Here is a 14048-nt window from a genome sequence, read left to right as displayed (position 1 = left end):
CCTTTTTTTCGGAGATGGGTGTATAAATTGTTCTGAATTTCAATAACGAACTATGCGATCGGGCTGGAAAAATTACTATGAACGCTCAAGATATTAGTAAATCTATGGTATTTGTATCTTTATCCAGTTCTTCACAATTTTTTTTTTAAAATAACGAAAAAAAACGGCTTTCACCCGGGATCACCCCCTTAACGCCAAAGTTATAGCAGTTCAAACTTAGCAATTTCGCACGAATCATCTGCTTCCAAATCCATGCAAATAAGATGCTGACGTCATAATTAACGTTCATGTCCGGATAGCTGACTGGTTAGAGCACAAAGTTTTCGTACGGAAGTTCGCGGTTCAAATCTCACTGGTGACAGTGGGTCGACTCAACTGTGAATGAACACCTGAATTAAATTAGGGTAATAATCTCCGGCGGGCGCAATGCTGAACACATTGCCTCCTACAGGATAATGTAATCCTGTAGTGTACCGTTATGGTCTTGAATGAAGTGCTCTAACACACTTCAAGGCCCTGATCCAATTGGATTGCTGCGCCAACGATTATAATTATTAATTAACGTTCGCGTGAAATAAGTCGCATTTATGAAGAATCTACGTCTCCCCTGCCCTTTTTAAGGGCACACTTATGTGAAATTTAAGCTTCGAAAGATGTCCTATTCTGATATCTTCTCAAATAAACTTACTAATAGTATATTACCTACTTTTAGAAATTGACTAAAAAACCGCCTTAAGTTTATCCTAGGAGTATTGACATAAAGGACATTCTCGTGCATAAACACGCCAAGTTTTATGGAAATCCGGCTGACCGTTTGGTCGCTTACCATTGACCTCGATGTTCAGACCAATATTAGCAAGTGAATTTTCGTTAACATTAAAAACGCCTTACTCACAGTTCTTCAACGATTGGTGCAACCCCAGATCGGTCGCGATATACTCATTTCGGATGTGATCAAAACGTCTTCGTCTTCTCTTCGTCTGTTTTGGAATTTGGGAAAAATCGTTTCAATTGAAAAGAAGCTTAGACTTCTAACCATAACTGTGCAAGCGGGACCCACTTCGAGAAAAGTGGTGAAAATGCTCGAATCAGAGGCAAGACGAATTGATGTCATGTATTTGGTGTGATCAGATCAATATCATCCTTAACGAATTATTATCGTCTTGTCAAACAAATTAAAAAGAAGTTTTAGATGCAACTGAATGCTGCAATAATCATCGCAATATGTTATATAGGAAACTACCTTTCCATTACGACTTAGAGAAAAATAAAATTATGACATCATAAAACAAACAAATTCTGAAGAAATGGAAGGACTATCCGTTTCGCTACTTCCTGGAAAGGAGCGACTTGTTACCTGTGGGCTGTAAAGTGACTTGTCCCTCTTTTATGATATACCGAAATTCTATATTTTTTTATTGGTGTAGTTCCTCCAGTTTGTATGAAAGCAAAGTATATACTACAGATGATGATTGTTGGAATAATGAAAATGAACTAACTAAAACCAATTGTTCCAGAATCAAGGCTACCATCACAGGATTTTGGAGAATGCATATACTGAAAAGTGACAATAAAAGGCGATATCAAATTGAAGCTTTCAATTATAAATCGAATTTGGAGCAGTTCCCGAGAGGCCTAGTAACTTAAAGAGTTCAGTGCACGCTTGATGAAAGATAGCAGTATTGGTAGGATGTCTTCGATTGTCTACCCTGCGATTTGGCATAAAATTCAAAACAAGGTATGAAATTAGGGCATGTTTGGTTTTATGGCTCTACTACCAGGTAAGGATCTCATATTGACTTGCCGATAGTCGGATGAAAAATTCTTTTAATCGCCTATACCCGCCTCTTTTCCTACAGCATAGCATTTTCCTGATTCCCTTAATTCCGAATTCCAATTTCCTAAACAATTAGTCTTTTTAGGGTTTTTCTATTCAGTTCTTCAAAACTGAATAAAGATACAAACGCGAATTTTTCACCATATCAGTCGAACCTTGATAATTTGAACTTGGATTCGAAATCGTGGATAATTCGAATTTGTCTCTTGGTCCCTTGAATTTCCTATGGTGATTGTGTAAAAAAAACTTTGGCATTTACAGAGAAACAGTGATGTGGCGCAGTATGGAGCGCCTAACACTTTTGATTTAGCTTACGATGCAGCGGTAACCTACAAGGACTTCGTAAACGGTGACAATAATGCAGAAGTAAGAAATAAGAATATTTTGAAGGACGGAAAGAAATCAGGGGACCGAAAATGTCAAGAAAGTATAATCGAAGAGAAACCACTCCTATCTATTAGTTCAGTAGCTGCAGCTGACATTCTTGTAAGCGAAAGGAAAAGTGTGAAGAAACAGACTAAAATAAAGTATATAGAATATTATGCCATTACATTATCTATTACATTTCTGCAATTGAAGGTTTCTTGTTTAAATCGATTAGTTTTAGTGTTCTGGTTGAAAAAAAAAACAAATTTTGGTCGTATGTTTTTTTGGGGGTACGATTTCACTTGAAAAGGCCTGGAGGAGGAGCATTTCATTAGAAAGAAAATTAAATTATCTTTCAAACCATATACCATTTATTCAGATATATACGATAAAAAGTGACTCAGTTATAAAGCAAAAAAGTTCAAATTTAATGCGCCAACGATTATTATTCAAAATGCATTATGATATAATGAGAGTAATTTCAAAGAGAATCAAAAAGATTTCAATCCGCACTCAAGATGTCAGGCCTACAATAATTACAAATTGTTCTAAGGAACACAGACGACTTCCGTTCCATCTACGGCAAAGGCAAATCATCAGATGCTCACCTCTGCCCTGGCAGGATTAGGAAATAGAAATACTTTCGATGGTTCTCAGCTGTCTTTTATCAAATTTTCTTTTGATAAAAGACAACAGAAACAACCCATTTAGACAAAAATAACAGATTACCTTAAAAATCGAGAGATTTTCTTCCAAAATTTTTGTTATTAATAAATATAAAATGTATTGGTTGCTTTCCTTTGACTATTATGGGACACTGTAGCATTGGGGCTCTGCTGCAGAGTTGATTGCCTTCCCATTACTCGTGGGAAGAAATTGGGGATAACAATATTTTAAATTCTTTAAATGAGACCCCAGGGATACGAAGACAGTACACAACACAGTTGTGTCGCGCAGTCGCACAGCAACATCACTCTTGAATGTTTTGTCGGTTATGGTGTCAACCACCAGGGACGAAAAACCTAGGCGTCGTATGGTTTGGACGAATCAACTGAATGAATTTATCGTCCGCGACTATTACTGTGTCACGGATTTGAAATGGAATCCATTAGGGTACAGACATCCACTCCATGACGGGTTCATAACTCGCTTTCCGGAACTAAGTCATGTTCCGGAGCAGAACGTTGTCAAGCAATACCAGATGATAATGAAAAATAATCGAGTTGCCTTCCAAATAGATAAAAAAAAATTTCCTAAAGTTTGACTTCAGTTCGGTGTCGACTCTCAAACAAACCGGACTGAACAAAGGAACAACTCGAATACTCCACCTGCAAGACACTCCATGAACACCGTAATCAGGAGTAGTAACTGGGGATGTAGACCCAATTCATAATGAGGCTTTGAACGCATTCCAAGTCGCATTCACAAAATATGTTGAGATGCTCCCAGACCACTAGACCAAAGAGCCCGAAACTAAAGTTTACTTCGGCAACTACCGACATCATTGCTGCCGTTGGCAAAATTTTGGCTAGCGAGATTACTGTGACAGAGGTTCCAGGCTATAGTCTGGCTTATGCTGCAGCTGCCCCAGTTATTCGCCTCAATAGTCAACATCTTGAAACGAATAACAAAGATATGCGCAGAAGGATTTCGCCGTACTGGGTGTTTGGGTTCAGCAAAATAGTCGAAAAGTTGAGAAAGGACATTGGCCGTGTCACGCAAGCACTCCTTGGAAATCCATCGCCAAGAGTGCACAGATGCGCTGTCAACATCATTGGAAACTGCCTTCTGCCCAATAATATGCCTATCGAAGAAACCCTCGAGATGCTGAAGCAGAAACTTGCGGTATGCTCCAATCCCATCCGTACGTATCAAAAGAGCTTACAGCGAAAGACAGACAAAACCTTCTTCCTCCAAAACCAACGTGGATTCTATAAAATTTGTGAAAGTAGCCTTGATCTGGACCAGGCAGAAAACTTCCGGAAAAGTATTTGGAGCGAACCCAGCCGTTGCAATTTAGGGGCAGATTGGCGCCCACACCTTATGCGTTCTTGCGAGGCCCTCCCCGAAATGATCATGCCTGACGTAACTGAAGCTGACGTAGAAGCAGCCCTTGAAAATTGGATGATTATCGATATGAAATTAATTCCTCAATTTTCCACCAAGGGGATAGCTTTTCTCCTAAGGAACAGGGTCCCTCTTTCCCTTCAAAATGTCTACCAATTACTTGTCTTTCTACCATATACAAGGTTTTCACTTCAGGTCTCTGCACGAACATTTCAAAACATCTTGATGTTCATAAATTGATAGCTGAGGAGCAAAAAGGATACGCAAAATGCTCTCGAGGCTATAAAGAACCGCTGCTTATAATTGTGGACATCGTGGACGTGGCATCTTGTAAGGCGATTCTCTAAGGCCACTGTGGTTTTGTTATCCCATCTTTTGTATGAAAGCAAATACCGGTTCCAAGTCAAACATGACATAAGTCACTTAATGTATATTAACGACATCAAATTGTATGCCAAAGACGAGGGCTAACTTCACTTCTTGCTGGACATCACCATCCAGTTCAGTAGAGATATCGACTTCCAGTTTGTTCTGGAAAAATGTCGCATAAAAACAATTGTTCAGGGAAAACACACTGACAACAAAGGATACAGCCATAATAATATCCGAATTGAAGGTATGGATTCGGACGACGTCTACAAATACCTCGGCATATTACAAGCAACAACAATTGCTATGGCAATAATGAAATCTAAATTGCTAGGGGAGTTTAAAAGGCGTCTGGATCTTGTCCTGAAAACCGCTGTTCAGCAAAGTAAAATGGTGACAATCAACACTTTTGCCATTCCTGTGCTTCTATATACTTTTGGTGTGATAATAATAATAATCGTTGGCCCAACAATCCATATTGGATCAGGGCCTTGATGTGTGTTAGAGGACTTCACTGAAGACCATAACGGTACACTGTAGGAGGCAATGTGGTCAGCATTGCCCCGCCCGAGATTATTACCCTGATTTTACTCAGGTACTCATTCACAGCTGAGTCGACTGGTATCCGAAGTCAAATCACGATACAAATTCCACTGCCACCAGTGAGATTTGAACCGTGACCTTCCGTACGACGTGTGATACCGTGGAGTAATACGGATCTAGAATTTGTCAATAGACGGGTAAGGACAGTTCTTGCAAATGACAACATGTACAATAGAGCTGCCGAAAAATTGAGGATCACCATCCCACGGCATCAGGAAGGAAGGTGGTACTCGATTTAAAAAAAATGCACTACAATACAAAAACCAAAAAAAAATACATCGAACTTTGAACTGTAGTAGAGCCATCACTGTATATACATTTGTATATGAAGTAGGTAGATAGGGTTATGAATTTTAATTTCTAAAGGGGGTCATCCCGTGTAAAGGCCGTTTTTTTTATGAACTTCGGTATTTTTTCACGGCTTCTTCAATGAATAAAAAAAAACTACTGAATGAAATATGTTCTGAACAAGTCGTGAAAATTTCAAAGAATTTCGTTGGACAGATTTTGGGCCAACATGGATTGTTGCGCCAACGATTATTATTAATTTCGAGAAAAACCCATTTAAAAAGTAGAATACGATTTATAGCCATAAACCTTAACTGACCGTTAATCTGCTATACCTAGTCCATAAACCTTAGGTTTCTTGAAGAAACACATGTACAGCCTTGGCTTCAATTCTCATGATTTTAGTGAAGTCATTCGAACGTCATTCCGATCGATAAATACGCGCTTCATTACGACGATCGACATAAATCTGGCATGTAACTTATTACGTGTTTAATCACTATATCTAGATACAATTGAAGCAAAAAAAATTCGATTCCTCGAATCCAACACACGGGATGACCCGCTTAAGTCGAAATAACTCGAACAATTTTTCCTGGCAAGTGAGAAATCGACTTAGAGAGATTTTACTGTATGTTACTGGGTACGAGGGGATTCGCACTTTATACTTCTTTAGCAAGTTTTGCATCAAGAGGAGTAAACGTCTTTGAGATAATTCAGATAGTCAGGTAGGTGAAGCGGATGCATTAAAGATTTTCTTCTGTATCCTATTGGCATGATCATTAGGATGTTTTGGCGAAGTATTACTTACTCCAGCTGAAAATTCAGTTTCTATGTTGAACAATTTGACTACCTTTTCCATCATTGAAGTGATTTTCACAACAGCCAAATGAATAAGACTGATAATCACCCTACTCGGAACCTGTGGTACTCATCCGCTATTCAGGGCCTGATTCCATACCACAACCTGGTCTAATTTCGTCAGTTAGCCAATTGTAGAGGCTTTTTGCTCCACTTAGGTTCTGATGTAAATTGAAGTGATTATTCCGTAGGAAGTTTCTATTTTCGTGCGAATCCAGAAATAAACATTTGTTTTTCAGAAAAAAAAATTGAAATCAGTACGCCCAATAAAATTCACGTGGACGAGGTTCCTATTCTCTAAATCATTTTCACTTCTTTCCTGTAACCTTGCCCATTCCACGATCTGCACCTGGACTTGTCGTAATTCCATCCAAAACATCTGCTCGCCCTCTGGTCCCAATAAAAAATGGTCCGTCTACAACTTGCCTACTTTTTACTCATCCCTAAAAAATCCTCGTCCCTCACCCACTTCCCTAAAACCATTTCAGATCTGCCGTGCGCTCTTCAAAGTCGCCGAGTGTAATATCGACTCCCTTCAAACTTTCAGAATGCACCCAATGTACCCATACACACGACCAGACTGCATTTCCCTCTGAGCGAGGAAGAGCGCGCATACCTTTCTTGTTCTTTCGTCTCCTAGAACGAACTGTTGCTGTGTGGGTTAGTTCCCCCGTGGATGCATGACGTTGCCATACCTCAGTCCGCTTCTTAGATCCTCTCACGAGGGATGAGGAATACTCGCTGACTATTATCTTTCACACTTTTCACAACACTTCACGCTGGCAAGCAGTAAATTGGTTGCATGGGGCACGGCGGGCCAGCGTCAGAGCAGGATGCACAATGTAAACACACCACTATGGCACATGGCACGACTCCCGACTCCAGTCTTTCGCGAAACCGCACTACACTCAAACCAGGACAACACACAGGCGCAGTCCTCTTCAAAACAATGAACTCCGTCCGGGACAGTTTTGCTCGTTTCCAACTAAATTTCCGGCCAACTCCGCCGGGTACGTTTCCTACTTTCCTAATTACGATTTTCTTATAAAAAGGCAGTCGAGTAGCGATTTCTGTCTCTACTTGGTTGAACACAATTCTGGTGATATCGAGAACGGCAGCTCAGTCAGTATACACACACTCGCACTTAGTTTTCTTGCGATCGTGCTTCGGTCGCGGCAGTGAGAAAGCATGCACAGGCTCCGGCCCTCCCGCGGGCCCTGCTTAGAAATCCTAGGCCAAAGCTCGTGTATTGCTGCGATGGCGAGTGTGTACGTGACGGCTGCTGCGGCAGTGTACGTATTTCGTTGGCGTATTCCAGTGTTGGGCTCGATAAAATGAACACAATTTCCTTCGTGGAGATTCCCACTGGCGACTTCGCTTCACAACTCGGGGCAGTGTGGAGTCTTGAAGGAGCGACGACCAGTGCTGTCTCCTCTCGCGAAAACGGCAACGACAAAGAACCGAACTTCAGTCACTTAACATATGAGTACTCGCGGCGACACTTAACTCAGACGCGACTACCGGCAGTAATCAGACTAATTGCAAACTAATTTACGCTTGAACGGAATATCGGAACGAATAAGTCTTTAAAACGGCAGTAAACGAGATAAGAGAGAAAACGGAGACAGCACGTCCGCAAGCGGTGGCTGGTCGTTTCGAACTGCCCAGCTCAGCCAGCGCTCGCCGCGAGAGCATGGTCGCTTCCAGCCAGCCAGCCTCCGCTCTCGCTGCTCATTTTCCGTCTGCCTGCCTGGGGAATCCACGCACACGCTCGCCCCGCACCCCTGTGCAGCTAATCGTACTGTGCATTACACAATGCCCCGTTTCCCCAGAATCAGAATGACAAGGGCGCAAGCCAGAATAAGGGCCCGAGAGCCATGCGACCGTTCGACTTTCTCACGTAGTCACCGCAAGGGCTGCAAACGGCAGGCGCAAGGGAAAAGCGGAAGGTGCACGGGGATCCTTCCGAGAAGTTCATCTCGCCTTGGGTTGCCAAAGTGCATTTGCATCGGAAACGGTCTTTGTGACATGCATGCAGCCCACTGCCCACGCCTGTGTGTGTGTGTAGAAGGAGAGCACAAAGCAACGACGAAAATTGCAGGGAGGGTTGCCGCACTCGTTTTCCACCCGCTCGTTAGGGAGAAATGAGAGCAATGTCGGGGAAATGACTTACGGGGGCCGAGGTTGACGTTTCCCATGTTTTTGTTTACAAATGGTGAAAAGCTGTAAACAGATGAGACGGCCATGGTGCAGGTGTGAGCTACGAACTAACGGGGAACCCGGTGGCGATAATGGGATGTGCGACGTGCTGGTAGCGATGGTCAACCTTTTCTGACGTAAAGCGAGCCTGTTTTTGTTGTCCTCTGATCGCGGCCCGGCGGTTTTGGAATAAAAAAGTATATCAAGGAGCCTTAAACAATGCTTAGGTAGGTAAAGACAGTTTATTGCGAAATACGTAGCGCCAGCGATAGAGGGGTCTTAGTGTCCAATTGCAGAGCATTACGACACCGACATAGCAGTGTAATCGGGAAGCGAAACTGGAGTTCCACGGCGGACTTTAACAAAGTTGACATAAAAAAATCACAAACCTAAAACTAACATCGGAATATCGTTTCTGATGCTTTCAGAATAATATTCCCGTTGAGAACAAAACTGTAATATTAGACGATTTTTAAAAAAAAAATTTTAAATTTCCATAAAAACTGTCACTATTGATTAAAGTAATGTTTATAGTTTTTTTGGGGTGGTGTACACACATACCACGCATATAAAAACATGAGCCTGTCTGACATCTATTCTAGAAATGGGTAAAAGGCTTTTTTAAAGTTATAATTTTTGTCATTTATATATTCTTATCGGCATCTTATATGCATTTGTATCTAAACAATATACATAAGCCATTTATTTTGAAAGTGGAATTTGTGGTATTTTACTGAGATGATGTTTTGAAGGCACAGTGATTAAAATCAAATTCATAAGTAAATTAGAGATATAATAACTTCGCCGCAGCCGGTCCCTAACCCGGTTGTGAATGGAGGAGGAATGGATAGCTTCAGTCTGAATGGCTGTACGCCCCCGCAGCGCCTCGGGGGATAGGTGAGGAAAATGCAGGGACTTTGCAGTCTTGCAGATCACTCACTGAGGAAACTATCATCACACCTGGCAGCTAGGGATAAAAGGCACCACTAGAAATGAGAAGAAGGGGAAATTTGAGGTGGCTTGATGACTGGGATGGGTTTCCAGAATGGACAGAATGACGTCGAAACCGTTAGTCGTGGGGCGGTTTGATGTCTAGGCGCCACGACGAACAAAAGCATTGCTCGGCCTGCTGCAGCTGCTTCGCCACAATCTGTGGCGACCACTTCAGCAGGTTCGCGTAGGCAGCGGATGAATCGGACTGAAGAAATGAACCTTTTCATCATCCGCTCCTACTACGAAATAACGACAGGGAAGGTATAACATCTTACCGCTCCTTGTTCCACCAGACGGGTGAAGAATAAAGTCCAGTGGGTTTACCGGAACTATTCCATCCCCAGTGAAACACCCGTAGTTATAGCGAAAGTCACTCTAGACGTGTTCAGAAAGCAACATACGCGAGAAACCAGCGGAACTTTTTCAGATGTCTCAACGAATCCCAACAGCGTCCCGACAGCACAGTTTTCGGTGACGGAAGCGAAAGAATACTGGGATGGATTTTGGCGGTCAGCGCCCAACATGCTGAACATACTGATTGGATCACCGCCGAAGGCACCCGCCATGCCAATACGCCTGGCACGAATGCGGATGTTACCGAAGAGGAAGTTCGACGAGCCATAAACAGCTCGAAGAACTAGAGGGACCCAGGTCAAGATCAACAACATTCTGCCCGAGGAGCAGAAGAGCAAAGTTTTGCAATAAAGTATGGCCTATGTGTTAAGTGCCAACTGACATAGGTAATGTACTTAGATGACATCAAGTTGTATGCTGGTACTGACGACCACCTTAGAAGTCTGCTACGAATAGTAGACATGTACAGCCGTGACATTCAGATGGAGTTTGGATTAGACAAGTGTCGAATCCAAGCTATCTACAAAGATCATCACGTGCCGCATGCCGGACCTCCACATCGAAGCTATGACCGAGACAGACTTCTACATGTACCTAGGAATTCTGCAAGGAACCCATGCATGAGTTGGTGATCTGAAGGATGCTCTGCTGTCCGAATTTCTGTGACGTGTAAAACTGGTGTTCAAATCGCATCTCTCGGGGAAGAATAAAATAAGCGCATTGAATGTATTCGCTATCCCGTTACTGGCTTATGCATTCGGAATATTGCCGTGGACGAAGACGGATACGAACAACTATGTCCAAAAATTGATAGATCAGTAGCTTCCTCCAAACTGCAATTTTTATTTATCAGTGTAGATAGACTTACTCCATTCATCAGTACAAATCTAGCTTTGTATTGATGAAGGGGGTTAGTTGCTCCCGAAATATATATCTACACTGATAAAAAAAATTGTAGTTTGGAGGAAGCTACTGGTCTATCAATTTTAGGCTAGATTGCAAATAGCAGACAATATTTGATCTCTTAACTAGGTTCAAATTTCGAATACATCATCGAAATTCTGCCGTGGAGCGGATGAATCTGAGTCGTGACATCGGAGGTAGGGGTGTGGTTGACGTGGCGGAATAACATCATCGCCAAGTCGACTCGCTGCGCGCTTATTTTTACAGCAAAGAGCAGGCGAGTCCCTTGCATGCGGCTGTCTATAAGGCAGACTGTGACTACGCTGATGCCGTTTTTCTGATCTCTCACCGAGTTTTAGACCTTAGCCAAGTGGCTCTGAATTTGGATAGCACCAACTAAACCAAGCATCTCAGTTTGATTGGTCATGGTACTTATCCTATTTGCATCAACGGTAGAACATCGGGAGTGTATATCAATTTATTTTAGTTAAGTTGATACTGCTGATGGTTACCTCGAGGTTAATGCGACCCAACACATTAACAGCATTAGATCTGCCCTCGCGGTTTTTATGAAATTTGGAAACGGAAATACTTCAATACCAACATGAAATTGAGGTTGTTCCGCGCCAATGTTCGCTCCGTGAAATGATTATAAAACTTCGTTAGCCACAGTATTCTCCTAATGTCTTAAGTTTGAAACTATTTACCAGTATATGTCGCGTATGGTCTTCTGCCAGTGTTGTTGCGCTTTTGAACGAATTCTCCTGCGAATTGCGAAAGACTTCGCGTCCGAAACCGGTTCCTCCATTTTATGCCCATGTTATATATACTTTTTAAGGTTTTGTGTGTATTAGAATCAATTCGATGTCTGTCTGTCTGTCGGTCACACCCGATTTATTCGTAAACGTACGTACATTTTTCAGTTCCTTCATATTTTTTCAAGCTACAAGATATACGTACATATTACAGATCAGCAGATTTTAAGGAAGAGGGGTGAGTCACTATATGCAGTCTGAATGTCCGTTAACATAGAGTAATCTCAGGAAGTAGATGTTGAAATCTTCGTAATAGTTTCCACTATTTATCTATTGCATCTTTAACCCACTGACATAGTGACTCCCCTTTCAAATGGGCGTTCTCGAAGTATTCTCTGTTTGTCGTAAAAGGCAACTAAAAGGTGTGTTTGCAGATTTCCAAACTTTCTTGCTGCAGAAACGTTATTTATGCCTCAGATAGGGATGGATTTACCGGTAACGAATTTGGGCTATTCTATCAGGACACGAGTTGGTTTTCGGAATGTGCGTACGGTCCTCTATAACGGTACCGAGGACCTCCCCCCCTAACTTTAACGAGGAATTCCGGCGATATAGGTTGGACATTCTTGGCTGAATCGAAATGAGATGAAGAGAGTCCAGATTAATCCTCTTCGTCCTGCAGCAGCACATTGTTGCACTCTGGAAAATCTAGTAACAGCGTATTGCTCTGATGACATGCCTGCTGATTCTTACAGAATCTTGACTGTGAGATTCCAATCCAGGACAATCACCTGATGATCGCTTGTATTCGCTTATGTGTCGCTATTGTGTTTGTTCGCTTGGGAACAGAGCATTGTTTCCAAATTCAATACTCGCCCGCTCCACGATCCTCACCCAGCGGTGGGAACACTTTTTTGTTGCGCAAACAATAAACACATTTAACCACCTGGTTGACAATATTGACGAACGATGGGCCGTTATCAAAATTGTCTTTATCTCTGGCACTGGTGAACTTGTTAACTACGTCCCTTGCAGTCTATCTATATATAGCTGCTAATTCTACTTATTTCTAAATCCCGGGGATCTGGGAACTCTAAGCAGGGGGAAGACATTCCGAAGAAACAAATAGCTGTTATCAGAGCGGCATATGATGGCAACAAATGTTACCTGCTCCATCCAGGTAAAATATAACAGCAGACAGGACTGTGAAGCCATCGAAGAATCAGAGTAGAGAAAGAAAGGAAGTTTGGGAACTATAGTGAACATACGTGAATGTAGCTTAAAGATGAGTTAGTAGGCGAGAAAGACAGACTATCAAGCGCTGGTATGGATGGACTGCGAGGACTTAGAAGAGAGACTTTCCTAAGGTTCTTACAAGCATAATACGTACAGCTGGACGATATTGTCAAGAAGAAATTTGATCGTATTCATCTCTGTGTCATAGAAGTATGCGACGTCCCTAGAAGGGAAGCGTTCGCTGGCGTTAATTACTAATGATATAATGAAATTGCAGCGTTGTGGGCTCCCAACTCAGACGTTCTCCTAATGGCGAGGAATAAAACAAACTATTTTAAGAACTAAATTGACAATGAATGAACCCTGGAAGGTTGCCTAATAAATTAGGAGGGTAGATCCAGGATAAAATTGCTCATCCGTTTTTTGATATAACTTAGAGAATAATGGAAAAGGTAATCTATATTACTACATATTTACGATCATAAGCAAGAATTACTTTGACCTGTAGGAGTTACAAGATTATTATGGTCCGCCCACTGAAGATGCAATAAATAGGCTTGTGCGAGGTGAACCGAGTTCTGGCAAAGTAGCTGTGACTAAACGCTTGACTAAAATGAGATTTTTGATAGGACCCAAGAAATACTTTGTCTCTGCACGTATTCGAGAGAGCTCTGTACTGAAACTCCTATTGTGAAATAATTATAGATGTACTTAATTTTTCGCTAAGGAATGGGTAATATATATATAGTATATATAATCACGCAAATTATTTAGATTGATACCTTAGCAGATGAAATTACGAGTGAACTGAAGAGTAAAACCTCAGCATAATATATGAAGGACATCAAATGACACGTTGATATACTAAGAATTGTTCTTTTGTCCTCAAACAGCCTTTTTGATCCTTTTTTTACCTCAACCAACATTGGACATTGATTTCAGATATTTTCGTCTGAATCCAAGCCCAAGTCCATCAACATTTTAACATTTTCATTTAATCAAGTAAACTTGATTATGAAATTATCTATGAAATCTTCATATTATCGTCTTTTTTGGCTATTAACTCAATCAGTTAGGGGATGAACTATGATTTTTCTATCATATAGCAGGTATGATCACACCATGGTAAATTCTCCGCCGACTTGACGGCAATTCCGATTAATATCAGATTCTTTATCTATTTAAAATTCAACATAAAATTTCATCTGATTCAAAAA

At 41.5% G+C, this 14048-nt stretch overlaps 1 protein-coding gene across 3 annotated transcripts in view; it reads right to left on the bottom strand.

The window, feature by feature from the left end:
• LOC119646931 (histone demethylase UTY) overlaps positions 1–14048 on the bottom strand; it is a 116943-nt gene that overhangs the window by 83251 nt on the left and 19644 nt on the right. The window contains exon 1 of one of the 3 annotated variants that reach the window (XM_038047618.1): positions 7008–8063. The exons of the other annotated variants lie outside the window; for them this stretch is intronic. The gene's annotated coding sequence lies outside the window, so the exon portion shown is untranslated. Of the gene's footprint in view, positions 1–7007; positions 8064–14048 lie in introns of those variants that run through there. 3 annotated transcript variants of the gene reach the window in all.

Source organism: Hermetia illucens, chromosome 1, assembly GCF_905115235.1.
Source record: "Hermetia illucens chromosome 1, iHerIll2.2.curated.20191125, whole genome shotgun sequence".
Classification (NCBI taxonomy): Eukaryota; Metazoa; Arthropoda; class Insecta; order Diptera; family Stratiomyidae; genus Hermetia; species Hermetia illucens.
This window is presented reverse-complemented; position numbering and strand designations above follow the sequence as displayed.